Source organism: Sinocyclocheilus rhinocerous, unplaced genomic scaffold, assembly GCF_001515625.1.
Source record: "Sinocyclocheilus rhinocerous isolate Xijiao unplaced genomic scaffold, SAMN03320098_v1.1 scaffold202, whole genome shotgun sequence".
NCBI lineage: Eukaryota > Metazoa > Chordata > Actinopteri > Cypriniformes > Cyprinidae > Sinocyclocheilus > Sinocyclocheilus rhinocerous.
The window spans coordinates 165,210-176,399 of NW_015641016.1; the positions used below are offsets into that span (position 1 = coordinate 165,210).

At 36.7% G+C, this 11,190-nt stretch overlaps 1 pseudogene; it reads right to left on the reverse strand.

The window, feature by feature from the left end:
- LOC107753743 (uncharacterized) overlaps nt 1–11,190 on the reverse strand; it is a 35,162-nt pseudogene that overhangs the window by 22,582 nt on the left and 1,390 nt on the right.

An 11,190-nucleotide genomic window follows, 5' to 3' on the forward strand; every position in this document is an offset into this window, starting at 1 on the left:
ACCTTAAACCGCATAAACATTTCATTACACCAAATACACAAAATAATGTTCTTTTTAACAACATCATATGACCCCTTTAAGACACTTACGTTAGACACACTATTGACAGTTTTTGCTCTATTTCGCCAACAAATATAATTCCAATTTGCGTCTCTGAGCAACATAACGGTGTTTTGTTCCTGAATGAATAAACCGTTTAAATCAGGGATGGGTAACTGGCGGCCCGCAGTGTCTTTTAGTACGGCCCGCTGGATCATATTAGACTCAACGATCAATTTTAAAACATTTGAAAAGCAAGTCACGTAAACAAGAATTGCTATATGGATTAATATGACGATTAAACTTCAAAAGGCTTTGAACGTCAGCTTTGTGTACTGCGGTTACCGGGGAAACCACTATATTTCTGCCTTTCCGAAAGTGAAGCCTGCTGGCAGAGAACGAATTTGCTTTTTCAACAAGCCCATCTGCTATTTTTGCTACAAACTTTTAAATGTGAACCAGTGGATCGACAAAAAGCTAATGCATTATAAAAATCTAAACAATTAAGACACTAAGATATATTTATGTTATTTAATATAATACTTAATTGATAATTGTTTAAATTAATATAATAATTGATACTTTTGACTCATCCCTTTTCTTAAAAATTGTTTAAAGGATGAAATGTGAAGTGTAGATCTTAAAAAGATCTTTAAAAGGTCTTAAATTTTAAAAATGCTGCTGTTACGGAGTAACCAGAACATGAGACGTGCGAATCCATGTGCAAAGCTTTTATTAAAAGACGTGGTCACAAACACAGGCAGGGTCAAAACACCAGCAAACAGGTATGGTACGGGCAAAACACAAGAGCAGTCCAGTAAACAGGCGTGGGTCGATCGACGGAGAACAATATCCAACAGGGCAAGGCAAAGAGAGATAATCCAGGTACATAGCAATAATCCAGGCAGGGGCAAACAGAGTCCGAAACGAGACAAAAAGGGTAATCCGAAAACACAGGCAAGAATCTGAACACAGGAAAACAGGCAAGGCGAGACTATGACTAAACTAGCAAAACTGGAACTGGCTCCGTAAAGCGCTATCACTAGGAGAGTAATAAACGCAGACAATACTCGGCGACTTGAGCATCATCTTCTTCTAATGTTTTTTGGCGGTTGACAGACTAGCTTATTAGTGCATTACCTCCACCATCTGAACTGGAGTGTGGAGCATCGATGCATGTATCATATGTATGTATATCATACTAAATAATAATAATAATAATAATAATAATAATAATGTCATAAATAAATAAAACAAATAAATAAAACATCATTATATTCTTATATAATTTCCTGTATCTTTAAGATATTTTAACAAAGCAAATCTAATATTCTTATTCCTTTTTAGCTTACTTAATAGATCTTCTAACATCATGCTTCAACCTTCTTCTATTACTCTAGCTTCTAGCATTTGTCGTTCGTTGTGATATGCTCTACAATGCAACAGTACATGCTCTACAGTTTCAAAAATCCCACAATGCATGCATAATCCATTCGGATGTTTCTTGATTCTATTTAAATTTCCATTCAATGCAGTATGTCCTATTTTAATTCTTCTTATTACTGATTCTTCTCGTCTTCTTAATCCCATGTCATTGTTACATATTCCTACTTCCCTTTGAATTCTGTATAGATGTCGTCCAGTCTTCTTTCTCCCAAAGTTTCTGCCATGCATTTATAAGAGCTTTCCTAATTATTATTTTTGCTTCTGCCTTGCTACTTTTTATGTCAATTCCTATCTGATTCAAGTTCAAAGAATTCGTAGCATGCTTATCTGCCTTCTCATTTCCTTCAACTCCAACATGTGCTGGAACCCAAATAAATGAAATAAAAATGCCCTGATTTTTCATTCTATATATATATACTGCAGTATTTCAAGTATGACATCTTGTCTGCTGTTAGACTGGCCTGATTGAATGCTCTTTAACGCAGCCAAAGAATCTGAACATATTACTGCTTTTTTAATATATTTTTCTCCTACCCACTGGAGAGCCATAACAATAGCTACCAACTCTGCTGTAAATACAGATAAAAAATCCGGGGTTCTTTTCTTAATAACTATTTCATAATGCGGAATAACTACTGCTATTCCTGTTTTCATAGTTTCTGGATCTTTTGAACCATCAGTAAATTTCCTTCAATAAAAAGGAAATTGAATAAGACTGTGTAAAAGGCGTGTGGACGTGGATTAGTAATCTGGCCCCTTGGTATAAAGGAGAAAAAATTCTGGCCCTCATCATCAAAGTTGCCCATCCCTGGTTTAAATGATTCGGTTCAATCGCAATGACTCACTTATTAACAGTGACTTGCTGCCACCTAATGCCGGTTTTAATTTCACATTTGAAATATCTTTTCATTTAAAAAAAAAATTATTTCAAATATCAGTATTCAACGTTTTATGTTTAAAATATCAAAACAGTATTAATGCATTTGTAATCCACGGTAGTCCTTATCAACCTTATCCTTATCAGATATCAGCACTAACTCTGGGTTCGGGCCATTCCCGAGCTCGGCGCCCTTCCCCGGACAGCACGCCAAATACGCATAACCATACTTCATCTAATTATATGCAAGTGTGAACTCGTGAATTAAAACGTGTTATCATCTGACACAAAAAATGGCACTATTATGTTACAAAATCTTGGATCTCTGGAACTCCAGACATTGTTATTACCCTATTTTAAACTTTTAGACTAGGCTTTAGACTAGGCACACATAAAGTTTTTTTCACAAACTTTTACCTAATCTAGAGCCCTTAAATGCATACCTTGGGTCTTTAGCGACCCGGGACATCATTCACTACCCTCTCCCTCCATAATTTCTAGGCTTTAGACTAGGCACACACACATAAAGTTTCACAAACTTTTACCTAATCTAGAGCCCTTAAATGCGTACCTTGGGTCTTTAGCGACCCGGGACATCATTCACTACCCTCTCCCTGCTTCATTTTTTAAAGTTAGACATCAACTTTCTTAGTATTCCTCAATCTATTCATTATAAACAATATAACAAGAAAAATATATATACTGTATATAGAAAAGAATGACGTTTTTCTGATAAATTTTTTGTAAAAAAGTGTATAGGGTTGCAAAAGACCCAAGGTATGTAAATGTGTAAGTTTTCCCTGCCCAACGATATTTACATACCTGATGACTCAATACGTGCATCTTTATTCCTTGAGGTGGCTATGTTTGATACACAATGATGACGTGATGCTTCACTCATAATTACCGCAGGCATAAAACAAAAGAATATCATCAGCAATAAATATACTGGTTTAAATGGCTTTACTGCAGAGCAATTACTGTACGCAATGAAATATAAATGTCACTGTCATTTGATGGTGGATGTGGTGAATAAGCTGCCAGTGATCAAAATATTGATTTTGAAGTCATTGAAAACCATAGTTTTGAGAATATGTGCTACCCTCTCAGATTGTGCTACCTCCCAGATATAGCACAAATCGATAGCGAAAAATGCTACCCATCAGATTGTGCTACCAGCATCTTCTTCATGTGGTTTGAGGCTTTTTTTAATGTCCATAACTACCCCTACCCATCCACACCTATCTTTACCCTAAACTTACCCTTAAAACAATACAAATATATTTGTATTTGCCCTGACGGTTTATTTGATATCCTTCCCTCTTCTGACTGCTAATCAATCTCTCTATATGTTTTTCCTATTTTGAAAAAGTCGTGTAAAACGATATCGTGAGTTTTGTGTTTTGCTTTTTTTATCCAATGAAAACACATAAATCATACCTGGGGCACGTTCAAGCTTGGTGCGCAACGTTTTACTATGGATTCCGGGTTGAACTACATGTTTCCTGGAAACGGTGTGCAACGGGGTTTGAGATACGTTTTCTCTTGTTTGGTGGGTGTGTGAAAAATTTCAATTAAGCGTTAGCGTTAGTTCTGGCAGGTCACATGAGTCAAGCTGATCATGCCTAGCTGATTCTCAGCTGATCACATCTACCTATAGGAATACGACACCTATCGCGGCATTCCTATATAAGCTCTATTCAGTATTATTCAGCAGCTTTTCAGCTTGCTCAGGAGCAAATTACCCTCCTCCATCCCCAGCTCCTCCTTTCGCCACAGTCAGGACTTGGCTTTCTGATATTCCTTGCTAATCAGACTCCTTTATCGTGAATAAAGTGTTACACTTAAATATCAAGTACATTAATGATATCTGCCTTGTTCTGTTATATAGGGGGGTTATTATTGCTGCTCTCCCTGCTCATTCATGACAGGCTGCATGGATGGGCAGGGAGGTTTTTGCCCAGAACAGAACCATACCGCCAAACCAAACTTTATGCTAAGTATCTATCATTTTGACGATAGTGGTCCTGACAGAAATAGATTTATATACTAAAAAAACTAAACCGGATCAAACTTTATGGAAACAAATACAAAAAATCAAATTCCAGATTGAGAATATTACTCTAAAGAAAGTAAAATTTATGATTCAGCGACTTGGGTATAATGAATATGAATATAGTAATAAATCGGGTAAATTTTTAGCAAGTCAGCTTCAATACAATACAATAGAGAAAAATCAATGATTCTACTATTAAAGGGGTCATATGATGCAATTTAAATTTTTCCTTTCTCTTTGGAGTGTTACAAGCTGTTCGTGAATAGATAAGATCCCTAAAGTTGCAAAGACTAAAGTCTCAAACCCAAAAAGATATTCTTTATTAAAGTTAAGACTCGTCCATGCCCTCCTAAAACGCCTCGTTTAAACACGCCCCCTACGTCTATGTCACGATGTGGGAAGATTTGCATAACACCGCCCAAATGTTTACGCAAATTATATAAAAATATTAAAAATACCTAATATAAAATAAATTCATATATTTTATAACAATGTATTCATTATAAATCTCAAGACTTCTTTCCCTGTTTGTAAATTGCTTTTCATAAAGGTGTTAGCTATTTGAATGAATATCTTAAAGGGTCCTAGTTTTTTTCATATATAAATATAAAGATATTTTTATTTTTAAAATATATTTTTACAGAAATTAAGCGTTAGCGTTAGTTCTGGCAGGTCACGTGAGTCAAGCTTGCATCAGCTGATTCTCAGCTGATCATATCTACCTATAGGAATACGACACCTATCACGGCATTCCTATATAAACTCTGTTCAGTATTATTCAGCAGCTTTTCAGCCTGCTCCGGAGCAAATTACCCTCCTCCATCCCCAGCTCCTCCTTTCGCCACAGTCAGGACTTGGCTTTCTGATATTCCTTGCTAATCAGACTCCTTTATCTTGAATAAAGTGTTACACTTAAATATCATTAAGTACATTAATGATATCTGCCTTGTTCTGTTCTGTTAACCCTAGGGGGGTTATTATTGCTGCTCTCCCTGCTCATTCATGACAGGCTGCATTGGATGGGCAGGGAGTTGTTTTGCCCAGAACAGAACCATACTGCCAAACCAAACTTTATGCTAAGTATCTATCATTTTGATCATAGTGGTCCTGACAGAAATACTATTTTGCTATTGTATTGTGGAGTGACACTTTCAACTTATATATACTCCTCTGATTATATAATGGTAAATATTACAATATCATAGCATTAACATCGAGCATATTTTGCAGTATTAAACACGTAGGCCACGTTCACACAGCAGCAGAATACGGTTTTCAGTCCTGTATTTGAGTCCTTAATATGGTTACGTTCACACACAGTTCGGTTATTTACGGGTGTGACAACCGCGTTCTGTAACCAAACTCACACCTGTACATTTTCAGGATTCACAACCGCATTCTCGGAACACACGCTCTGTGTGAACGGAACAGGACTGGACAACTAGTTGTCTGTCACATCATACAGTGCGAGAGAGAGCCACTCTGCCGCACAAATGCATGTCTACCGTGTGTTACGTGTTTTCACGTGTGTTTTCGGTAACTTACAGTGACGGAGAAATGAGCTGCGTGTCTGTTGCCTGAAATTTTTAGATCCCATCAGTTTTGTGTTCTGTGCGCGACTCAAATACTCCGCTCTCCACCCAAATATAAAGGCTGCTGTCGGTTAATGAAGATTTGACAGATGAACTCACGGCTCCATTGGACTCTTGTCGTGTCAGAAAGTGATAAATCTTTGATTTTACATTGGTCACTGTCGCTATGGTTACTGGTAAGGAATACGGGCTTGACTCCCGTTGCACATTCATACAAACAGTATTCTAAACACAACTGTAAGCTGCTGTGTGAAAGGGACATTTCGAGACTCACACCTGTAAAGAAAATGCGGTTGTCAATCCCAAAAATTGACAGTGTGAACGTAGCTGTATTTATACCGATTTCATCAGGCTCCTAAAATTCTTCAAAAAGAACACAAAGAATGGCCTTCTCAGCTGCCATAGTTGCAACTCTTGCGTCATCAGAACAGGGTGGTCAACGCACCACCGTTTCCGTTAAAAAAACGTTTTGCAACGTTTTGTCTGGGCTGAACGCAGCCCTGCTGTGGTCTCCGTTCACCACTGTAGAGGCTTACCGATCTTGTCGACTTCCGCTTCTGAGAAACCGGAAATGGGACAACGAACTCAATGAATTCACAGATTATTTTAAAGAAAATAATACACATTTTACATTTAAAAATGCGATGTTATGATTCCATAAACAAAAAAATAGGCACTGCATTAATACAGTAGTAAACAGAGTAAACAAATGACAATTAATAGTAAATTAAAAAAAAAGTTTCAGAGAAAAAGTAATGAGTTTAAAAATAATGTACAGTTACAAATGATGTTTTAATAATGTGAAGCTCAATATGTTGCGCTCTGATGAAAATTAAAATATACCTCCAGGGGGCGCTCGACATAATGTAATAAAGCATGGAGAAAACTTTATTCATGAAGGCAAGCAGATACATTTGGAGAAAAAAAAAACGTGTTATACCAAATTATTAAAGCGTTCTTTGATAATCTAGAATATTTATAATTCAGGATCACAATAAACCCATTAGTGGAAGATCACTTAGAGGAAATATAAATGACAAAAATCACATTATATTTTAAACAGTAATAGAGTGTAAAAGGCAGATGCAGTTATTGTGATCAAAATATAATTTGTGAGAAACAGAATCACAGAGAGTTTGATCATTGTTCTGAACTGAAACGTGTATGTCACCGCCGTCATCTCAGATTCCTGTCAGACAAACACAAACACAAAGAGTCAGAGGAGAAAAACAAGCCTGATAAATGACAATTAGTGATAGAAATTTGCTGCAAATTCATCATGAGAATTGATAATGCATTGGACCTGAACATCATTCAGAAACAATCAGAAAATTAGTATTATGGGCTATAAATCAGTGAGTATTCTGGGATATAAATCTGTTGTTGTAGCAGCTAAAAAGAGACAGTCATTCTGATCAGTCTGTGTCAGTCTGATCTACAACAAAAGACAGAAATAAGCTCAATAAACAAATTTAACAAGATTACACTGTCAGAGAGGAGAGAGTCATACAAAAATGACCAAATAAATGACTAATTAAAAACAATAATGTGAACAGAAAATGATCTTAAGAGTAAGTGGTTTGTTTGTTTCAGAAACGTATTAAATAATTATTAGTGTAAAATACTTTAGAAAACTACTACTATTATTATTGTGTAATTGTGACTCACTGGAGACAGTAACATGAAATCTGTATCTGATCTCTCTGTTTCTTCCAGTGGTCACTTCATAAAGTCCAGAGTCTGTGGTTCTGATGTTTGTGATGGTCAGAGATCCAGTCTGATGATCCAGCTTTAATCTGTTTCTGAATCTCCCAGTAAAAACACCATATGTAAAGATCCTACTGGACACTCTAATGAGTTTAACTATGAGCAAATTGTTTGGTCCAAACCTCCACTCGATCTCATCATCTATCTGTATTTCAGTAAGATCAGATTCTAGAGTGACTGAGTCTCCCTCCATCACTGACACTGACTTCACTGCATCTGAATCACCAAACACACCTGTGGAACAAACAGAAGATGAAGACTATTAAATCACTAAACAGTCTGTAATTCAAAATGAATAATATCTTGAATGGAACTCTGAATGAAGCCTCGTTTACTAAAATCGCATGACTCCAAATCACTGGTTCCAAACAATTGATTCGCAAAAGGTTTCAGTGATTGTTTCAAAAGCACCCATCACTACTGGAAGGATTTTGCCCTTAAAATGGCTAACTCCCTTATCAGTGCCCTGAAGCTTACTGAGACGCACCCTGTATTTATATCTGTGTCTCGTCATCCTGGGCAAACAAACACGATCAGACAAAACAATGCTGTCTTTCGTGTGCTTAAACAACAAGACCCCACATACACAACAAGACCCCATCTAGAGGCATCTTCATGCCTGTTTAAAAACAGAATAACTAAACCACAGCTTTATAGGTCGGCACATACAGTATGAATTAAAGGGGTCATATGATGCGATTTCAATTTGTCCTTTCTCTTTGGAGTGTTACAAGCTCTTGGTGCATAAAGAAGATCTGTAAAGTTGCAAAGACTAAAGTCTCAAATCCAAAGAGATATTCTTTATAAAAGTTAAGAGTCAACCACGCCTACCTAAAACGGCTCGTTCTAACACGCCCCCACATACATACGTCACTATCTGGGAAGATTTGCATAACACTGCCCAAATGTTCACGCAAAGAAAGAAGGCATAAACCGCATAAACACATTTCATTACCCCAAATACACAAAATAATGTTCTTTTTTTAGCAGCATCATTTGCATCCCATTTGGGCGGCGTTATGCAAATCTTCCCACATCGTGACATAGATATGTGGGGGCGTGTTAGAACGAGTCGTTTTAGGTAGGTGTGGCTGACTCTTAACTTTTATAAAGAATATCTCTTTGGATTTGAGACTTAAGTCTTTGCAACTTTACAGATCTTCTTTATGCACCAAGAGCTTGTAACACTCCAAAGAGAAAGGAAAAATTGAAATCGCATCATATGACCCCTTTAATAACTATATGATGGATTACTAATGTAAACTGTTTGGAAATTACAATTAAAATCAATTTCCAAACCACAAAACCGATTAATAATTGCATCTTTGTGGTGATTCTCAATGAAAATCATCAAACTGAAACTAAAACTGCTGCTGTTTGAGCTTCAGTGTTGTTTATAGAACAACCATTTGGAAAAACAAACAGTGAATCTTTCACATAAAGAACTGCAGCCATAAAAACACATTTCAAACTCACCAACCAGATGCCACAAACACAAACAGAACCAAACTAATCTGATTGCCATTTTCCTCATCGGTTCACTGAAAAGCTCTCGATAGCAATGCTTAAAATATGTCTTAAACACGAGTGAACTGTTATATTTATCTGGTTGTGTGTGAATCCTCCCCTAACCTCAATCGAAGTTTACTTTCAGATGTCCATCCTCTTTTACATCACGAAAATCAACAAGATTTTGCTGATCTCTTACATTTTCAAACTCAAAAGCAGGAACAAGCAAAGTTCAGGCGATCAACAAACAGGTTGTCTGAAGCTATTTAAGTCAAAGTTTAAGTCAATACCAGTGCAAATTAGACAGAAATAACAGCCATGGTAATGTGTCTTTGTCCACACTAGCAGTTTCAAGTGTTTTCAAAAAGTCTGAAAATGCTTAACCCTTAAATGCATACCTCGGGTCTTTAGCGACCCGGGACATCATTCTCTACCCTCCCCCTCCTTCATTTTTCAAAGTTAGACATCAACTTTCTTAGTATTCCTCAAACTATTCATTAGAAACTATATAACAAGAAAAAAATAGTAAAATATAAAAGAATGACAGTTTTCTGATTATTTTTTTGTAAAAAAGTGTATAGGGTCACAGATGACAAATGAACAGCAATAGAAGTGAAGCAAGATCTGTGTGTTTGAGAGAAATCTAAACAATGAAACCTTGCAAATAAATACATTTGAAAAAGAGAAAAGAAAAAGAGAGCATGCAAGCTCACATAATCATCAGTATTATGGAAAAACATAAAAAGAACAAAAACACACTTGAAGAACTTGACTCACATTGCCTTCAAAAGCAATCAGACAGAACTAGTGGAGTCAGTGGCAGAGGATACTGATAACATGCAGATTCAGACTGAGACACTAGATGATGTTGTTGATCCGCAGATGAAACACAGACACAAATGGAGCACTGAAATCTTGTTTATGTAGGCTTTTACTGTTCTCAAAGTATATTATAATATTCCGAAAATCAGTATTTTCTCAGGTTAAAGGAGTAGTTGTGGGAAGATATTTTGTTAATTATCATAGATAGAAAAACAAAATGAAAACGAATGATCTGAATTATAATGTAAACATTTACAAATAATGTAAAGCTTATATGTGACACTACTGAAATACACAATCCAGGAGTCACTCAACATATGTAATAAAGCATGGAGAGACTTGATCCTCAGAGTGGGAAAACTTTATTGATAAAGGCAAGCAAATACTGATGACAAATGGAAAACAGTAGTAAAGAGAGATTTGTTTGTCTTATCTGAGAAATATAGACGGTTTCATCGGGCGCACGCGCCTGGCCCGAAGTTAACTTCTTCCGGTCTGTGTTTGTTTATCGATCTGGCTAGTGGCGCCGAATACAAACGCAGTTAAAGTTAAAGTGATAAGTAGACTGAAGTTGGGCTCAGGTTGTTGTGCTGTGGGATGTGTTTCCCGAATGTATTTAAACGCTTGCGCGGTGCATTATGGGATTGAAAGCGGCGCAGAGAAAGCGTTGAGAGCGTCAAAAAGTTTGGGTATTCCTCGACTTTATGCAAATATCGAGCGAAAAACACCAGGTGGCAACCAATTGCTGTGAAAAGAAGAAGATGAAACGCAAACAGGGTGTAAACATTGTTTTAAAGGGGTCATATAATGCTATTTTAAAGATCATTATTTTGTGTATTTGGTGTAACAGAATATGTTGACATGCTTTAATGTTCAAAAAACACATTATTTTTCAAATACTGTACATTATTGTAGGTCCTCTATGCCCCGCCTCTCTCAAACACTTCGTTTTCTACAAAGTCCCTCCTTCCGACAAGCGCAGTCTGCTCTGATTGGCCAGCTGACCCAGTGCATTCTGATTGGCCGAACACCACAAGCACTCGTCGGAAATGTAACGCCCCTTACCATAATCGCGAGCTTCA